We start from the raw sequence: 21,786 nt of genomic DNA on the forward strand, positions 1-21,786 counted from the left end.
ACATTAATGGGAAAGCTGAAGATTCTGCTGTGAATGTTTATGCAAATTTTTTCTATTCATTCTTCAGCTTTTTATTATATTTCATTTCTGTTATGTACATGCAGTTTATCTTGACAATGGATAAATTACCCCGCCTTGTGTGATACAATGTATTTTTAAGTAATCTTATTTTCAGTTTTTTGCAGAAGATAATATGGCTACATGCTGGAATAACTAATAGATGACCAAATATAGTTGCCTTGTACTTTGTCAATACAGTTGTTAAATCCCATGGTAAATGAAGACAATATCAACTCACATAATGCAAATTATAAAGTAATTACATGTTTATATATATTATTGTAATTGCAGTTAAAATGTTGAATAATTGGCATCTCAGTATTGTCAGTTTTTAAAATGAAATCTTGACAGGTATGTATTTGACTTGGAATTGTAAACTGAATAAATTTATTGCAGTGTTTATTATGTCTTCCTGTTCACACTCACGATTTTAAAGGTGGGTATACTTTTTTAATGACTGTTTTATACACCCATACAAGGAAATTATATGCCAAAACAAAGTGTTACTGTAAAAATTGAATTACTTGAAGACAGTAAATGAGATATTCAAATGCAGGATTAACTGAGCTATGTCATCTCTTCTTGGACTATGGATGTAAGCAAAGCTAGATATAATTGGTTGATTGGTCAGTCATACATCTATTTGTTTGCAGGCCTGGTGTCACACATGTAAAGCTTACTATTTTGTACAAATCTTGCATTATCTCTGCTATAGTAACGGCTAAGAGGGGCAGATTTAGAACGTTTATGAACCATATCATATGAATGTTTTGCTCATCGATCTTAATTATTATTTCTTAATTGTCCTTGAAGCAAATACTGTATTGGCATTTGGTTTTGGTATTATAGGCAGTGTATCCCCTAGGGGTGCAAGACTGAGAGTCAAAAATCTCCTTGGTGTCAAAACTGGGGGTCAGACTGAGTAAAAAATAAACTTTGATATCAAAACTGGGGGTCAAATTAAAAATTTGGGGGTCTCTGAAGCGCAAATGAGGGTGAAGGAAAATACTGATTATAGGGGAAAAAAGTATATTACTTACAGTATTCTCATGGTGAACTAGTAATTTTCTCAGTGTCTTTTTGATAACAGAACAATGCTGTTGTACACTACACAATTTGTGCAACTACCACTATGTCACAAGTTTATATGACCAGTTTATGTGGTAAGTTGGATTCCCAAAAGGTTTGTAAAAATTTAGTAAAATAACAAATCTTGTACATTTCCTGTACATTAGTAAAAATACAGACAGTATTTAAAGGCAAAAGAGAACTTTAACTTCCATCACAAAAGCCGATATAAATTATTAAATTTTGTATATGATGCTAATAATATTATACTAACCTACTTTTCAGGGTGTCCAGTAAAAGTGAGAGGCAATCTAGGCACTGGAAATGGCATAGTTGCTGCAGTGCAGATGGCCTTCTTAGCAATGAAAATGCCTTCATATATGGTGCATCACATGTAAACCAGGCAGGTTTTCAATTGAAAGAAGGGTAATACAGGTCAGTTAGAAACCATTGCAAGTGCCCTTTTGTATATCTATATATTGTATATATTGTTTAACTCTTGTCCACAATTGTAAGGGTCATATGTAAGCAAGATATTGCAAAGCTAACTTTTGTCCATGATTGTAGATTATCATCTGAGATGATATTTGTAAACATGTTTACCTGGCTTTGAGTTCAGAAAATTGTTTCGTCCATTAGAAAAAAATGTTCTCATTTGCCAGGTAGTTTGCTAAAAAGTAAAACTATAAAGTAAACAGACCTTACCTTGTTTACGAATTTGATGGGAAAAGGACCCAAATCCTATATCTCTTATTGTCTTAGGTTTTTATATAAAGTTTGTGATCAATTTTATATAAAGGTTGTGATCAACGTAGTTAACAACATATTCCTATTGTAACATCTCTCAAGTGAAATCTGTCTTTTAGTTGTGTTCAGTTGTAATTTCACATGATTTATATACTTCATTTATTCACTGAAATAACAAAGTGCTTACAGATACTTTTGGACTGTTTTAGGATTAGAGTGAATTCCTTCAAGGACATTCTAGATTATATCATTGTGATGGATAAGATTATCACATCGGCACATTTAAGACTGTTGGAACTACAGCACATTCAAGATTGGAATCAATTTGGAACACCACTGTAATTAATTTGGAACACCTTTTTTCCTTTTGGATCTGTGAGAATTATTTGGGATATATTTCATAATGTAAGCTACTTTTAAATTTTCACATTATCGGTGAAAATAAAGTATTTGTTGAATTTTACTTGTTGGTTTCACTTTTTTCTCTTTAAGATCTTTGAGGTATAATACCTCTAACTTCAGATCAGCATGCTCATCTGATTGAAAATAAGAGACTTTGCTCTGTAAGTTCTATATGTATGAAGTTATGAATGCAAGTACAATTAATGTGAATCCTTGTTATACTTTAATACCTTGTATGAGTTTAAAAAAATGAAAAGATGGCAGAAATTGGTTTAATTAGTATAGCAGTTGCTTCCCGCTTCATTTTTGTCTTGTCCTAACCATATCTTTGGAGACACCCATTCGGGTCATCATCACATACATCTGGGTCATTGCCATACCACATTTGGGTAATCATCACAAGTACATTTGGAACTCTGTCACACCACATTTGGGTCATCATCACATATACATTTGGGTCACCATCACATATAAATTTGGGTCACCATCACATATACATTTGGGTTACCATCACATATAAATGTGGGCCATCATCACATATATACATTTGCGTCACAATCACATGTACATTTGGGTCAGTATTATTGTTTCAGGTCTGACGTTTGAAAAACCATTTATATATCTAATGTCTTGTGAGCATTGTCAAGCATAACATGTAATGAAAGAATACACTTTTTGGAATCCTTAGAAGTTAAAATATCATTGGTATGGATAGATTGGATGTAATACAATAGTTATTATTCTATGCATGTATTTTCTTTTTCCAGTGAACAGGATGACACAAGTTGTTCAAGTTAATTTGGCAAATTTCCTAAAATTGCCAGATTAAAACACCTGCAGTATTTGTTACATGTATGACACATGCACGAAATGAAAATATGCCAAACCACATAAACACAAAAATAGATCCCTTTTTCTTTCTTAAAAAAACCCCTTTGTTTCTCTAAATTTACATTTTCTTAAAAACATTTCTTCTATGATCACATCTGAGTCATCATTTTTAATAGACGTCAAAATACATGTACTCTGTATCACTATTCCAAGCTGTGTCTGCAGTTTGTATATGTACTGCTCATTCAGAAACATCTAAGAGACATGGTAGGACTGTGGAACATCAATAAAACATGGAGGATGTAGTTAATGGCATGGTACAAAATTTGCACCAAATGGACTGAACTCTTTTCCGAATGATCTATTGTCATTTTGAAATATCAACAGTTTGTGAAGGAAGGACACATTGATATCCATATCTCTTTCTAAAATATGGGCTTTTAGAAATAACAACCTATTATTCTGTTGACTGCCATTGGATAGCAAGTGTTAAATACTGATTTATGCTGCAAAAATAAAAGAGGCAACATCTTTTGAATGTTTTCATTTTGCATAATAAGCTCGTACTGTTTTATGTAGCCTGCACACTTGGTCGGCAAGCTCCCAATCAGTTGGAAGAATAAAATGATCCAGGTCATTTTAACTTTTGTTGGTTTGAGAAACTACACTTTCTTCTGACAAAGATAACTGCTGGTGTTCTCTGTGAAATAAGAGACTCGATAACTTGTTTGAATGGACGTGTAGAATTTGTTCATATGCTCCTTCTGGTGTCAATATTATTTCGTGTACTAAAATTACAGGTTTTTTTTCTCTAAAATGTTGAATTAAAAATGAAGGGAATCTACTTACACCATACATGGTAATTTACAGCGGCTTTTCTACATTTATTATTTTTATATTGTAACCAAACAATGCATTTGAACCTGTTGTAAGCTGTTATTTCAGAGACTTTAAAGAATATGGTCTCTTAAGACAGGTTTATTTTAACAAGTCAGTTATAAGAAGCATTTTAAAAAAATGCTGCTCTATGTCAGGGATGGAATATATTCATGGTGAATGTGGCTGTTAATGCTGGTTTAACTACATCAATACAATTTAATCTTAATACAAATTTTTTTCAGGAGCAGAGAACTGTTAAGCACCAATGACAGAGGAAATTCAGGACCTGAAGGAACTGTGTCAAAATAATTATACAGAACTTGATCCAGATTTTGTTACAATTATACAAGAAGCAACAGAGACTTATCAGATACCAAATGCAGCTGAAGACTTTTATACTACTAAAAACTTTGTTTTGTCAGAAGTGATTACAAAACTGTATCATCAGATGTAACAGAACAAATTAAATTGAATTATAATTATTATCCATACAGTTATTATCTTTACTACCATGACAAATAAAATGTTTGCTTTTTACATCATGTGCTTAAGAATGAATCTAATTATCAAATCACATCACTAGCATATACCAAGAAATTAAAAGCAAATATTGTACAATTATAATAACTATGGTCTTATGAATAATGACATTATGTTAAGGTAACAATAAATACAATTCGGAGAGAGGAGCTGAGAGAGTGAGATGCAAGAAAAAGTTTTTATTCTCGCACACAGTCCTCCCTACGTGATTGCCATATAATAAAATGTAATTTGTCATACAGAAAAACCAAGATAATCAAGCATGATTAAAGACTTGTAATGTCACATCTAAAGGCATTCATTAGTCTAAGCCAGTGTAATTGTCGTTTAATAATAAAGGCTGACTCAGGGATGGTCCTGGCTTTTAAAAAGCTGTCGCCAAAAAAATCGCCAACCTCAATATTTTGTCGTCAATTTTCAAAAAGTGTCGCCAAAACAAGCAGTGTACATTTTTCCAGGTGTTAATTTAGTCTATTAATGTAACAGGCAATGAAAATTACAAAAGATGGGTTAGTTAATACTTTAATTACAACAAGCATTAACAAAATGTTACCAAGTGTTACATGAAGATCTGTCGCGATTTTAGGGCTGCCCACTTGTTGAATGCAGTTTCAAAGTCTAATTTTTCACATCTGTACATGCTGATTCTCATTAAATTCTCGAAAGATGAGAAGCAGAGCTTGTTTCTGATGTCAGTTTTTATGAGGTTCATCTTACTGAATCCACGTTCACAGTCTACAGTGCTGACAGGTGACACCAGTAGTCTCTCAGCAAACCCCCCCCCCCCCATGGCTAGCTTCACAAAGCTTGTAGTGAATTGCTTCCTAAATCACAAGAATGATCAATGAATGCTGTATAAATTTTCTCAACAAGCAAAATAGCATCTCCATTCCCACGAATGAAACTTACACGACACGAGTCAACACCGCGCAATATTGGACCGTATATATAAGCATAAATTCACACCAAAGTTAGGGATTTTTTTACTCTTGTATTTTGAGAAATAAATAATTATTATTAATTATGCAAAACTTTTTTTTTTTTTTTTTTTTGCTATTTCTTGTTGTGGAGTTTAAGTCTCTGCAGCCGTAACACGGAATTGATGGCAAAAGGAAAAGATCAATGAGCAAAATGCTGCACTGGCGACAGATATAATTGTGATTGAGATTTTTTCCATTTGCTTTGTATTTATACACAGTCGGTACTTCAAAGGTTATCAGTTTTCTATGAAGGTTCAGCAAAACTATTGTATTGGTATATGTAAAAAAAAAAACCCAAAAAAAAAAACGGAAGGATTAGCCATACAATTGTATCTGTTCTATTCGGTCAGTTGTAGGTATAGTGCGGTAGCATGATTGACTGTATCGCAGCATACAGTACTCAGCCCAGATGTCAGCATAAGCAGATTATGATGTAACAATGCACTGCAAAGATGGGTTTGTCAATACGAACAAAGGATCGTTTGTGTAACAGATTGATTCCAACGCATTGCTTAGTCAAGTTTGTGGCTTCCTTTCATTCTCGCTTTTAATTTATCCAGTCCAAATCCATGATTGTATGTACAAATTAAATAACCAAAAAGTATGTCGCCAAAAAAATCGCCAGATGAGATATTTTTGTCGCCAATAAGGGAAACAAATCGCAATTTGCGACATTGGCGAAGCCCATGACGATCCCTGCTGACTTAACGGGGAATACAAGTTCATCAGCTATTGACACAAGTGCAAGTAGAATCTACATCAGCCAATTTTTCTTTCATCAAAACAAATTAACACTTTTTGTCACAAGATTATATATAATAAGACTTCCCAGTAGATGTTGTCATTGCATCAAGCTCTTAAATATGCCAGAATGTTAATATTGACTTCATTACCGATACATACACGATTGAAGAAGTATACAGTGCTCCCATGCTACTAGGAAATTTGGAAAAAGTTGGAAGAAATGATAATTTCTTTTCTGAACATGAAAATTCCTTGAAGTTTGCAAATGTTGATGAAAGTCAGGAAAGTTTGCAACTACTTGATGACAGAAACAATTACGTAATTGAGTTGTAACTGATTGTGAATTATATTTATTGAGTTCTGCCCAGAATATTCGGAGGTTGCAGTATGGATCATTAGGGTGGTTACCATAATTATAGTTGTTGAGTCAATCTTAACACTCACTGGAGTAGATTAGAAGACTGGTTGTTTCACAGTCAGCTTGATATTGATATTTTGTCCGACATGAAAGGTTTGAAAACCAGTCTAGCATCACAAGACACCAACATGTTGTCGGCAAAGCGTAGCCGCATACCAATTGGCCTAGCAAACTTAATGCTGTTACCCCGAGGCATACCTACATGAAACCGATATGAAAATTATTTATTTTCTCAGAAAATGCAAGTATTAGAATAATTATGTCTTTACTCTGCTGAAAGATAAGATGAAACTATGGCGTTGATGAAATTTGACCTGATACTCACCATTTGCATTGCTAGTCGCATGGATACACAAATATCACAACCAACATATTCATGACATCATAGGTCCAGTTGTCACATGATGTCAGTAATAACCCATTTCAGATGTAGAAACAAAAAAAAATATGAAATGAAAAATAAAGTTGTAAACTGTTCGTAATAAAGAAACTACAATGAAAGAACACAGAATTCTGTATATATTTATTAAAAAAATAACTATGTTTTGTTGTATCATGTGACTACCTTGTTGACATGTGCTCTTTGCTTGATGAACTGTCCAGATTGCAGTGACAGCGACAGGTTTCTGGTTGTTTTCTCAACATAAACATATTCTTTCTGGTTCTTACAGAAGCTTTCTGACTTTCATTTAATATATTTTAATTTTTTTACATTAGATAGAAGCTTGTTGATGTCATCCGACTATTGGATTTCTGTTGTATTGTGAGATTTGTGGAATCGTATAACTAGTAATGCAAATGCAGATAGTGAGTACCGGGTCAGGTTCTATCTGTGCTGTAGTCTTGTCTAGTCTGTCACGGATTAAGACATAATGATTATAATACTCTCCATTTCTGAGAAAATGAATCACCTTCCTATTGATTTCATGCAGGTATGACTTGATGTGACATTGTTTCAAGTTTTCCAGGACCACTGGTGGGGTTCAAGTTAAATTTGTAGTCAAAATGTTGAATCTCTGATGGTAATTTTGGTGTTAAACTATGACACTGAACATGTGGCTCAAAGGATTGGTTTCAAATCCTTATCGGTCGCAGGAGAAATGTGAGATTGTTGTCCCTTGTAATGTGAGTATCACTACAGGTTTAGGTACTGCTCTTCTTTCTGTAATACTGCTCTGGTGGTCTAGTGGTTAGAGCGTCCGCCTGGGATGCGGGAGGTCGTGGGTTCGATCCCCGGCCGAGTCATACCTAAGACTTACAAAAATGGTACTAATAGCTGCCTCGCTTGACACTCAGCATTAAGAGGTTAGTGTTAGGACTGGTCGGCCTGGTGTCAGGATAATGTGACTGGGTGGGACATCATGCTACATGTCTGCGGCATGATGCCCCAGTGCTAGACATCACTATAAACTGCCACATAGCAGACATCGTAGCGATATGACTGAAAAATTGTTAAAACTATGTTAAAAATCCAAATCACATCACATCTTTCTGTAATTGCAGTTTCATTTGTAACTCATATTTTTGTATCTGTCTCTCTCTTTTTCCTGCATTTGCATCTCCCTTTCTTTTTCCTGCATTTGTATTTTTATTTCTTTTTCTTCCTTTTGCATTTGTCATTTCTTCTCCATTTCTTTCTCTTCTTTTTGAATTTGCATTTGTTTATCTCTTTCCTCTTTTTCAAGCTTTCTTAACTTTATTTTGTTCTTGAATTTTAATTTCAATTTCATAACTTGCAGGTTTGAGCCAGAGTCAAAGCACTTTTGTCCAAAATATTCTTCTCTACCAAATTTAAACCAAAATATTTTTTATTTCATGTTTTAACAAATATGGCTTTGCACAGGAAAGATATTGTCTGGAACGTTGGAGCAATTCGTCCTCTTTCAAAGACTGATTGTTCCTGGCTAGGATTTAAAGTACAATTCTCCACTTTAGTTTATATCGTAAAAGCTTGTTGGTTTCACTATGTAAAGTCAGAAATAGTAGGGACTAAGATAACTTAAATTTCAAAACAATTTCAATTTCTGTGAAATTCATATCCCCAGTTAGGCCCCAAGTTTCTGTTACGTCTCAATGATTGCAAACTTAACTAACAGAAAAGAAGCAAAAACAACAAATTTTATAAAACTTAACAGTTTAATTATCAAAGTTATAAATAAAAAATATGAAAGGAACATAAAGTATTATGAAGTGAATCCAAGCTAGTCTTTATACTGGTCTGTGAAAGTCCTAAATGATAGAAATTTTCCTCATAAATTTCAATACCGGAAATGTACTGGTCCTCCAAGAACTTTGTAGTTGTCAAGATGGCGTTGTCCTGAATTCCTTCAATAACAGTTCCAGACTAATATTTAAGTCCAAATAATGAGCGCTTTCTATTTACACTGAACAGTCCAAACAAATGTTTTTCCTGTCTAAAAATATCTAAACTTGCACAACACAAAATACGTCTGTAGACTTAAAACTGGAATGCAATAATGTGAATGAACACAATAATGTGAATAACTCCAAACTTAGGAATGAAACAGTGCTTAATTTTCTCCTTGTATATAACATTTGTTGTGACAGTACTTCGCAATAGACCCCACGTGACAGCATACACTATTGATTTTGCGTCGAATTACCCAAACTGAATATTATTCACATAACCTCGCGCATCCAATGGGAAGCCACAGAAGTATCGAAACACCGGTCTCATCAGTCACTGTTAAACTACACTGTATGCCATTTTAAGTCAATTAAGATTATTATTACTAATTGTCAACACTGAACTAAAGGAGATTTTTGCTTAAGTGTGGCGTTCAAATATCCCGAAGACCAGACACCATGTAATTTTCTCAAGAAAGAAACCAAATGACCTGGAAATTACCTAGCTTAAGTTGGAAGATGGAGTAATACTTTAACTGCAATGATTTTTAAATTTATGAAGAACTAAATTTAAGAACTGAAAAGTCCACCATTACATTTTGTTACCAAATTTGCAAAAACACTGTTAACTACGAAAATAAATGGGGTATCAGGGCTGATCAAATATTGTTTTCACATACTCGTCCAAGACAAATAGTTTCGTAAAATTCACTTGTCTCACCTTACTTTTTACAAGTCCCAATAATGTAATCTCTTCCAAAGATTTGATAAAATGTATGCATTTTATTCCATAGATATAAGAAAGAAAATAATATACAACTTTATTTCCTAAAAGGATTTACATTTTTCACAAATATTGGTTGATGCTACACATTTCGCTGCTTAATGTGTATATGTTTTGCTACTGGAGATGGACTTCCTGCATGCCCTCATTTTTGCTGTTAATTCCGTATGATTGAAAAAAATCTTTAGGTCTTTCCTAACATATTACATCAGATCTGCCCTCTCATGCACAAAGTGCATCTTCTAACTAAAAATAGACTGGTTTAATTTCTAACCTATGCCAATTTCGGATATTCTTTACAATAACTGCAATCTTAGTAAATAAATTAAAGCCAACATTTTAACCATCCACTTCACATGAAATTATATTTATTGAAACTTTTTGTTTCCTTTGTAATTCTGTTGCCACTTTCAACCACATGCTGATAGTTACTTGCACTGTAATACCTCTACCAGTTAAGTTGTTCCGAGCACTTAAACATTAAGTTAAAGGCTGAATGGCTAAAAAAATTTATACTGTGCAAGGTGCATGTTCATATGTGAGCCATTAAACAAATTTGTGGGAGTCATCACACACCACTTAAGTGAGCGAATTCATGTAAAGTTTGTTCAAATGACACAATCACATTCCCAGGTAGGTTATCTGATGATCTGCTTATGACTGTGATAGTTCTTAACACCTGCTTTCAAACAATAAATTTTAACAGAAATACTGTATTTTATATTTTGATAAATGTCCAATGATAGTTATAGATCTTTTTTTAGCAAGCTTTCGTGATACTTTTGCTCATTATCCTGCCAAAGTGTCCTCAGTTTAAAAAATACCGCAATAACGTTCTTCCACCCCCACCCACCCATGAGATACTTAATTTAGAGATCTGTCCAGTCTTGTAAAGATATATGAGAACTTTTTAGTCTAAGCAAAATATCTGCAGTATAAAAAAGCAAGTTAATATTCTTTACTAATGGAAAATACCTTGTTACAAATTCTGAAAACTACACTTCGCTCGATAACGGTAAAGGACACTGATGCGGATAAGATGATAGTATTCCGAATATGACAGCACGTGATTAAAATCTCGTTTATGAGTTTAAATCTCGTTCGGTTCGTTAGTTAAATTGGAGCTCAAGATTATCAGCGGCGTTACTATCGTAGGAGCTGAAAATAATAGCTAAGTAGATCTCGTTTTTGAGTTGAAATCTCGTTCGAATCTCGTTCGGTACTAAAGACGGAGATCAAAATTACAGCGGCGTTACTGTCGAAGGAGCCGGTGATTGTAGTTTGTAGACTGAGCATCACGTGTTTCTGGAGCCGTAAATTGGCGATTTTTATTAACGGAGCCGTAGATTAAAAGTGTTTTAGGAGCCGCTAATTGTAGAAGGAGCCGCTAATTGTTGTAGGAGCCGCTAATTGTAGTTCATATAAAAATATAGGGAAAGATTGTAATCACCGTCATATGGAAAGCCGCAGGTACCCGGCGGTGATCAGAATTTTTTCCCTATATTATTATATGGGCAACAATTAGCGGCTCCGATAACAATTAGCGGCTCCTAAAATGACGGTGATTACAATCTTTCCCTATATTTGTATAGAAACTACAATTAGCGGCTCCTACAACAATCAGCGGCTCCTTCTACAATTAGCGGCTCCTAAAACACTTTTAATCTACGGCTCCGTTAATAAAAATCACAATTTACGGCTCCAGAAACACGTGAAGCTCAGTCTACAAACTACAATCGCCGGCTCCTTCCACAGTAACGCCGCTGTAATTTTGATCTCCGTCTTTACTACCGAACGAGATTCGAACGAGATTTCAACTCAAAAACGAGATCTACTAAGCTATTATCTCCAGCTCCTACGATAGTAACGCCGCCGATAATCTTGAGCTCCAATTTATCTAACGAACCGAACGAGATTTAAACTCATAAACGAGATTTTAATCACGTGACGACATATTCGGAATACCATCATCTTATCCGCATAAGTGTGTTGTATCTTAGAAGATGGAGAATCATCGATTTATGTTTTAGAAGAGTGAAGGCCAGTCATCCAATATCATTCGATGCAAGGTATTTTTTTTTCCAATAAACGAATAATTATAAATATAAACGTTTTAGGCAGGTATATTATAAATAAATATCATAATTACACCAACAGCCCCTGTGATCTGTACTGTAGTATAATACATGAAAGACCTCGAAATTACGTATCTCATGGAAGGGTGTAGTGAGTTGGAGCTTATCGCGTAGGTTGGATTTAAATTGAAATTCTTCAAATGAACTCGTGAGTAAACAGCTTTCTAACCAAATGGTGTAATAATTGATGATTTTTGTCTCTTTATATTTAACTAGTCGTTAACTAGAATGGGCAAGACCGCTCCAGTGGCCTAGGGATTAGTGTCCATCTCGGATGCGGGAGGTCGCGGGTTCGAAGCCCGGCCGATTCATACCAGAGATTTGTAAGAAGGGTAGTAACAGCTGCCTCGCTAGACGCTCAGCATTAAGAGGTTAGTGTTAGGACTGGTCGGCCTGGTGTTAGGATTATGTGACTGGGTGGGATATATTTGTGGCATGATGCCCCAGTGCTAGACATCACAATAAACTGAACAATTCTTAAAGCTACGTTAAAACTCCAAAACATACACACTAGCATATGCTAATAGGTATATCATCACGCCATTGGGCACTGTTTTTCTTTGCCTCAGGCTCTATATTATTTGTATGTAAGTAAAAGCACACAACACCAGCCCCTTATTCAGTTTAAGAAATATCACGAATGGCTTAACTTTTGTATTAAACACATAATATTATTGTAACACTTTGTGCGTATTTGCTTGTTTTTACTCAACAGGAATGATGTAGTTTATAATATTCTGTAAGCTTTAAATAATTCTGTACGTTTCCATTATGTCGTAATGTACTCGCACAAATAATAGGGTTATTGTGTCCTTTCATTTCAATATATTTCCACAATTGTCTTTAGTATGGGGGACATGGGTCAGTTATTTCCCCCTTAATATTCAAGGCAGCACTTGCAAATCTGGTTTACTTTGTCTATGTTCAACTGATACTCATGACTTTCTGAAAAGTGATTGTCGTGCCTCAATGAAAGAGTGAGTAACCCTTACTATAGACATTCCTTTAAAAAGGAATATCAGATTAATCAGTCACAGTGTGAATGTGGTATTGAAATTTGTTCAAATGACTGTATATGTCTGTATAATAGCTGGCCCTGAGTTAGTACTTTTATGTTGTCTTTGCTATGTTCATTAAATAAACTTTCTTGTATCATGCATTTTGTACCTTGGCATTTCATTGGTCTTAACTGCTGATATAACTTCCTGTCTGCAGCATGTTTTATGTATACATGCATGATACAAACCAGAACTCACATTATGGTAAATTATAGATATTGACATGGGTGAATTGTAATTACATTCTTTTTTTGTTTTGTCCCATTTGTACCAAAACACCCACCATCATGTTGATATTGAAATTTACACCAGGTACAAATTATTATTATTATTATTATTATTATTATTATTATTAATACTATGGTGCTTCTATTATCTTTTCAGTAGTGGTGATGATAATAATATTATCATTATCGCAAATAATCCCAGTATTTGTATCATAATGGCACATGTATGTGTTTGTATTTGTCCCTCATTGCATATGCTTTGATATGGGGGGAGCGGGGCAGTAATACAAATTTCAGTCAGTAAAAGTCATTAAGTTTGTCAGGTTGGAGTTTTTTTAATGGCTTGATCACAAACAGTATAAATGCTTTGCAGAAATAATAAACGTTTTTGTAAAGTATTGTTATGGTATTTTGTGTTGTAATGTTTTTTTCACTGTTATGAAATGGGCCTGTGTGTAGGGATTTAGCCAGGTGACTTAAAGATATAATTTTTATTTGCATGAAAGTTGTGCATTATTTCATGATAAAATAAAATGTGTACATTCATTCAGGGCTGACATCAAAAGTTTATTTCCAAATGCTGTGCACATCGATGGCCCTTCATTTAAAAGCAGGGGCCCTGCCAAATTGATTCAGATTGGGCCCCACGTTTGATAAGGCCATTACTGCATTCATTGCAGAATGCAAAATATTAGGATACAATTTCCATTGGATTTTTCATTATTACCACTAGGAAATACACTGGGTTTATATTGTGCAAGGTGCAGCAATTTTGTGGGGTGGGTGGTCTTCTGTGCCCAAATACAGCCATAATTGCAATGTAAATACTATATACTGTTAGTTTCCAATCTTTTTGTATCAGGAAGACTTCCCAACTTAAGTATTCATTAAGGTTTTATTCCCAACTATCAACCTAGAAAATTGTTTGTGAAGTCCTAAAAGAAGTTGGCAGGATGTTCCTTGGTGACATAACCAAGTTGCTGTACATTATTTTAGGACAATTTTAAGCACGTAAGAATTTATGCTTGCTATAGCAATTATTCATGCTGAATGATTGCACTATATGAGGCATCCTATGTTTTGTTTTATCTTTTGTATTGATTTTCATTGTTAGCAAAATGATTTTATTTTGTTTGCCTTTTTTATTTTCTGTTACACTTTATTTTATCAATGAATAAAGACCACATTGATAATATAAACTGCACATTACTATTTGATTTGCAGAGCATTTGCTGATGGAATTGTACAAGAACTAGATAAGAATGATGTAGAATGGAGAAAGAGAAGAAGGCTGCATCAAAAACAATATATCGGTAAAGTGAGTTACAGTGGACAGTATTGCAAATCTTTTTAACAAGTATTCACATAAATTGCATCCCATGCAAACATGAAATATTGCAATAAATTTGTTTCTTAAAAATGAAATCTCTTTAGATGGGTCACTTGATAACAGGGTATATTTGATTACTGGTAGCGTTGGATTACATGTGAAAAAGTCCTCCAATTATGATGTTATATCAGTTTGGTTGGGAAATCTATCTGTAATATAGGTCAATAAAAGAGTATCATAATAAAGCAGAGTGATTGTCGGTTATTTGTTTTAAAAAAAAGGCTTTTCATACATGGTTTACATTAGTCTCATTTAGCATTTGTCCCATTTTTGTGTGTCACAATTATATTTTGAATTTTCAGGGAGTGTGTGACTTAGTCATGAAATGTAGCACATGGATATTTTACCTACTTATGATAGTTTGTCAATTGGTATTTTTCAACAGATAGTGCTATTTATATAGCTTGTTTAATTTATGGCATTTCTTCTCAGCACACCCCAAACCATTGTATAGGTAATTAATCAGAAAATTTGTTGTTAGTATAAGCTTTTAAAATGGTTCAGTCTTATTCAGACATTTCCACTTTTAAAGCGTGGTTTCAGATGTTTTCACATTTTTATCAAGGACTGTATTTTGTATGTGTCTGGTACATTTTAATTTTGAAATGGTTTTTTATGGTCAGTGTACTTATCTCTTGCAGGGTCCAAACTATATAAGGCATATTGGTTAGTAAAAAAAATGATTGCCATATAAAAAAAATGTTATTACATGCATTCTGTGAGAGATGGCTTGCAGTTGAATGGCACAGCATTGTATATGTAACATTTCTTCCTGTCACATCATAGTTGATGTGGCATTTGTACAGTTCTAAAGAAAATTATTGGTAAAATTATTTCCTTCCTATATATTCTTGGTAAAAATATTCCTTTATAAAACAGGTTTTCCCACCATGCCATGTGATATGTGATTATAGATGTTATACTTACAGCAAGAAAAATTAGCATTTTGTGAGACAAAGAAAGGAATTGTAACTATGTAACCTTTCAGGCATGGAATGTATCTTTTGCTGAATATATCTGACTGTTAGCTTCATTATAACGTGATTCTGCTTATAACACGATGGCAGTATGGCTCCCATTTTTTTAATATAAGGTGACCTCTTTTTTTAACACCTAAATACATGCTATCGGAAAAACCAATTATTCTTATCCCTAGCAGATTTATATGATCAAGAGGTTAGTTAAAATTGATGACATTGAACTTTCAATGCACATTTTCTGTAGGGAAGTTTTTCAAAAAATTTGTTAACTCGATCCAACTTATATTGTGATGTTATTCTTTGTTATTTATTCTTTTCAAAGTTTGGGATATGATTGGAGTTTATATGATGTATACAGCTCTATCAGAATTTCATTTTCCCCCCTTCTTTGTAAGTCCAGTCTAGGGTCATGGGTATGAATATATGGTGTTTTTCAAAAGTGGGAAAAAGATAGGGACAATGTTGCTATGCTGCACACTTTTAAGTCTTGAAATATACATGTTTCTTTCTTTCAATATTTTCCTAATGTGATGTTATATTTCCTTTTTTCAGATGGGTATGATAAATTGACATCTTATGGTATTGGCATACATGGATGTATTGATAGGTATGTATGCATACATACATACATACATACATACATACATACATACATATATACATACGTACATACATAAAGCCACATTCAGTGGTTAGTGTGCCAGACTCAGGTCCATAAGGGGGTGGGTTTTGTATCTTACCATAGGACCAGTCTGTTCTTGGCAAGACACTTGACTCCAGTTGCCACAGCACTAAGTAACTGACCTTTGTTATTATACCTTAAAGCACCAAAACAAAGGTAGCAGAGAAAATACATAAGTGGTTATGATCTGGCAGTCTCAAAGGTTTCTAAAGTTGTGACCCAGGTAACCCAATGGTCATATAAACAAATCAGCAATAGCAAACATTTAAAACTTAAAATTATATTAAGTTCTAGGTAGAACCTTTAAGACCTATGATGGTTTAAAATTTTACAACCAAAGGTACATTTTAGACCACTCATAAATCATGTCCCATAGTTAGCATATTGAACTGTGTTTTTATCTTGAACTGTTTGTAAGTTGCATGGCACAGTGAACATACACATGCATACATCACACATACACGTACACAAGGACCTAAAATCTAATAACATCCATTGGGAAGACATCTTGATTTAAATAAATTTTATTTACAGTTGGACTAAAATGTAAAAATAGTTATTTTATAAGACATTATTTTAGTAACAGATGTTTCCTATTTTAAGTGAAAGTGCAACATTAATGGGAAAGCTGAAGATTCTGCTGTGAATGTTTATGCAAATTTGTTCTATTCATTCTTCAGCTTTTTATTATATTTCATTTCTGTTATGTACATACAGTTTATCTTGACAATGGATAAATTACCCCGCCTTGTGTGATACAATGTATTTTTAAGTAATCTTATTTTCAGTTTTTTGCAGAAGATAATATGGCTACATGCTGGAATAACTAATAGATGACCAGATATAGTTGCCTTGTACTTTGTCAATACAGTTGTTAAATCCCATGGTAAATGAAGACAATATCAACTCACATAATGCAAATTATAAAGTAATTACATGTTTATATATATTATTGTAATTGCAGTTAAAATGTTGAATAATTGGCATCTCAGTATTGTCATTTTTTAAAATGAAATCTTGACAGGTATGTATTTGACTTGGAATTGTAAACTGAATAAATTTATTGCAGTGTTTATTATGTCTTCCTGTTCACACTCACGATTTTAAAGGTGGGTATACTTTTTTAATGACTGTTTTATACACCCATACAAAGAAATTATATGCCAAAACAAAGTGTTACTGTAAAAATTGAATTACTTGAAGAAAGTAAATGAGATATTCAAATGCAGGATTAACTGAGCTATGTCATCTCTTCTTGGACTATGGATGTAAGCAAAGCTAGATATAATTGGTTGATTGGTCAGTCATACATCTATTTGTTTGCAGGCCTGGTGTCACACATGTAAAGCTTACTATTTTGTACAAATCTTGCATTATCTCTGCTATAGTAACGGCTAAGAGGGGCAGATTTAGAACGTTTATGATCCATATCATATGAATGTTTTGCTCATCGATCTTAATTATTATTTCTTAATTGCCCTTGAAGCAAATACTGTATTGGCATTTGGTTTTGGTATTATAGGCAGTGTATCCCCTAGGGGTGTAAGACTGAGAGTCAAAAATCTCCTTGGTGTCAAAACTGGGGGTCAGACTGAGTAAAAAATAAACTTTGGTATCAAAACTGGGGGTCAAATTAAAAATTTGGGGGTCTCTGAAGCACAAATGAGGGTGAAGGAAAATACTGATTATAGGGGAAAAAAGTATATTACTTACAGTATTCTCATGGTGAACTAGTAATTTTCTCAGTGTCTTTTTGATAACAGAACAATGCTGTTGTACACTACACAATTTGTGCAACTACCACTATGTCACAAGTTTACATGACCAGTTTATGTGGTAGTTGGATTCCAACAAAGTTTGTAAAAATTTAGTAAAATAACAAATCTTGTTCATTTCCTGTACATTAGTAAAAATACAGACAGTATTTAAAGGCAAAAGAGAACTTTAACTTCCATCACAAAAGCCGATATAAATTATTATAAATTTTGTATATGATGCTAATAATATTATACTAACCTACTTTTCAGGGTGTCCAGTAAAAGTGAGAGGCAATCCAGGCACTGGAAATGGCATAGTTGCTGCAGTGCAGATGGCCTTCTTAGCAATGAAAATGCCTTCATATATGGTGCATCACATGTAAACCAGGCAGGTTTTGAATTGAAAGAAGGGTAATATAGGTCAGTTAGAAACCATTGCAAGTGCCCTTTTGTATATCTATATATTGTATATATTGTTTAACTCTTGTCCACGATTGTAAGGGTCATATGTAAGCAAGATATTGCAAAGCTAACTTTCGTCCATGATTGTAGATTATCATCTGAGATGATATTTGTAAACATGTTTACCTGGCTTTGAGTTCAGAAAATTGTTTCGTCCATTAGAAAAAAAATGTTCTCATTTGCCAGGTATTTTGCTAAAAAGTAAAACTATAAAGTAAACAGACCTTACCTTGTTTACGAATTTGATGGGAAAAGGACCCACATCCTATATCTCTTATTGTCTTAGGTTTTTATATAAAGTTTGTGATCAATTTTATATAAAGGTTGTGATCAACATAGTTAACAACATATTCCTATTGTAACATCTCTCAAGTGAAATCTGTCTTTTAGTTGTGTTCAGTTGTAATTTCACATGATTTATATACTTCATTTATTCACTGAAATAACAAAGTGCTTACAGATACTTTTGGACTGTTTTAGGATTAGAGTGAATTCCTTCAAGGACATTCTAGATTATATCATTGTGATGGATAAGATTATCACATCGGCACATTTAAGACTGTTGGAACTACAGCACATTCAAGATTGGAATCAATTTGGAACACCACTGTAATTCATTTGGAACACCTTTTTTCCTTTTGGATCTGTGAGAGCTATTTGGGATATATTTCATAATGTAAGCTACTTTTAAATTTTCACATTATCTGTGAAAATAAAGTATTTGTTGAATTTTACTTGTTGGTTTCACTTTTTTCTCTTTAAGATCTTTGAGGTATAATACCTCTAACTTCAGATCAGCATGCTCATCTGATTGAAAATAAGAGACTTTGCTCTGTAAGTGTTCTATATGTATGAAGTTATGAATGCAAGTACAATTAATATGAATCCTTGTTATACTTTAATACCTTGTATGAGTTTCAAAAAATGAAAAGATGGCAGAAATTGGATTAATTAGTATAGCAGTTGCTTCCCACTTCATTTTTGTCTTGTCCTAACCATATCTTTGGAGACACCCATTCGGGTCATCATCACATACATCTGGGTCATTGCCATACCACATTTGGGTCATCATCACAAGTACATTTGGAACTCTGTCACACCACATTTGGGTCATCATCACATATACATTTGGGTCACCATCACATATAAATTTGGGTCACCATCACATATACATGTGGGCCACCATCACATATAAATGTGGGCCATCATCACATATATACATTTGCGTCACAATCACATGTACATTTGGGTCAGTATTATTGTTTCAGGTCTGACGTTTGAAAAACCATTTATATATCTAATGTCTTGTGAGCATTGTCAAGCATAACATGTAATGAAAGAATACACTTTTTGGAATCCTTAGAAGTTAAAATATTATCGGTATGGATAGATTGGATGTAATACAATAGTTATTATTCTCTGCATGTATTTTCTTTTTCCAGTGAACAGGATGATACAAGTTGTTCAAGTTAATTTGGCAAATTTCCTAAAATTGCCAGATTAAAACACCTGCAGTATTTGTTACATGTATGACACATGCACGAAATGAAAATATGCCAAACCACATAAACACAAAAATAGAGATCCCTTTTTCTTTCTTAAAAAAAACCCTTTGTTTCTCTAAATTTACATTTTCTTAAAAACATTTCTTCTATGATCACATCTGAGTCATCATTTTTAATAGACGTCAAAATACATGTACTCTGTATCACTATTCCAAGCTGTGTCTGCAGTTTGTATATGTACTGCTCATTCAGAAACATCTAAGAGACATGGTAGGACTGTGGAACATCAATAAAACATGGAGGATGTAGTTAATGGCATGGTACAAAATTTGCACCAAATGGGCTGAACTCTTTTCCGAATGATCTATTGTCGTTTTGAAATATCAACAGTTTGTGAAGGAAGGACACATTGATATCCATATCTCTTTTTAAAATATGGGCTTTTAGAAATAACAACCTATTATTCTGTTGACTGCCATTGGATAGCAAGTGTTAAATACTGATTTATGCTGCAAAAATAAAAGAGGCAACATCTTTTGAATGTTTTCATTTTGCATAATAAGCTCGTACTGTTTTATGTAGCCTGCACACTTGGTCGGCAAGCTCCCAAACAGTTGGAAGAATAAAATGATCCAGGTCATTTTAACTTTTGTTGGTTTGAGAAACTACACTTTCTTCTGACAAAGATAACTGCTGGTGTTCTCTGTGAAATAAGAGACTCGATAACTTGTTTGAATGGACGTGTAGAATTTGTTCATATGCTCCTCCTGGTGTCAATATTATTTCGTGTACTAAAATTACAGGGTTTTTTTCTCTAAAATGTTGAATTAAAAATGAAGGGAATCTACTTACACCATACATGGTAATTTACAGCGGCTTTTCTACATTTATTATTTTTATATTGTAACCAAACAATGCATTTGAACCTGTTGTAAGCTGTTATTTCAAAGACTTTAAAGAATATGGTCTCTTAAGACAGGTTTATTTTAACAAGTCAGTTAGAAGAAGCATTTTAAAAAAATGCTGCTCTATGTCAGGGATGGAATATATTCATGGTCAATGTGGCTGTTAATGCTGGTTTAACTACATCAATACAATTTAATCTTAATACAAATTTTTTTCAGGAGCAGAGAACTGTTAAGCACCAATGACAGAGGAAATTCAGGACTTGAAGGAACTGTGTCAAAATAATTATACAGAACTTGATCCAGATTTTGTTAGAATTATACAAGAAGCAACAGAGACTTATCAGATACCAAATGCAGCCGAAGACTTTTATGCTACTAAAAACTTTGTTTTGTCAGAAGTGATTACAAAACTGTATTATCAGATGTAACAGAACAAATTAAATTGAATTATAATTATTATCCATACAGTTATTATCTTTACTACCATGACAAATGTTTGCTTTTTACATCATGTGCTTAAGAATGAATCTAATTATCAAATCACATCACTAGCATATACCAAGAAATTAAAAGCAAATATTGTACAATTATAATAACTATGGTTAAGGTAACAATAAATACAATTCGGAGAGAGGAGCTGAGAGAGTGAGATGCAAGAAAAAGTTTTTATTCTCGCATACAGTCCTCCCTACATGATTGCCATATAATAAAATGTAATTTGTCATACAGAAAAACCAAGATAATCAAGCATGATTAAAGACTTGTAATGTCACATCTAAAGGCATTCATTAGTCTAAGCCAGTGTAATTGTCGTTTAATAATAAAGGCTGACTTAACGGGGAATACAAGTTCATCAGCTATT

The 21,786-nt window shown here is 33.5% G+C and overlaps 1 protein-coding gene and 1 long non-coding RNA gene across 2 annotated transcripts in view; both read left to right on the forward strand.

The window, feature by feature from the left end:
- The window catches only part of LOC149800667 (arrestin domain-containing protein 3-like), a 331,927-nt gene that overhangs the window by 45,596 nt on the left and 264,545 nt on the right, over positions 1 to 21,786 (forward strand). The gene's annotated exons all lie outside the window — the stretch shown is intronic.
- LOC149800671 (uncharacterized) lies at positions 16,254 to 21,383 on the forward strand. The gene is made up of 2 exons (XR_016420545.1): positions 16,254 to 18,469; positions 21,141 to 21,383. It is a non-coding gene; the product is annotated as an uncharacterized LOC149800671 (long non-coding RNA).

This window comes from Sinohyriopsis cumingii, chromosome 4 (assembly GCF_028554795.1).
Source record: "Sinohyriopsis cumingii isolate HCF-2022 chromosome 4, ASM2855479v2, whole genome shotgun sequence".
Taxonomy (NCBI): domain Eukaryota; kingdom Metazoa; phylum Mollusca; class Bivalvia; order Unionida; family Unionidae; genus Sinohyriopsis; species Sinohyriopsis cumingii.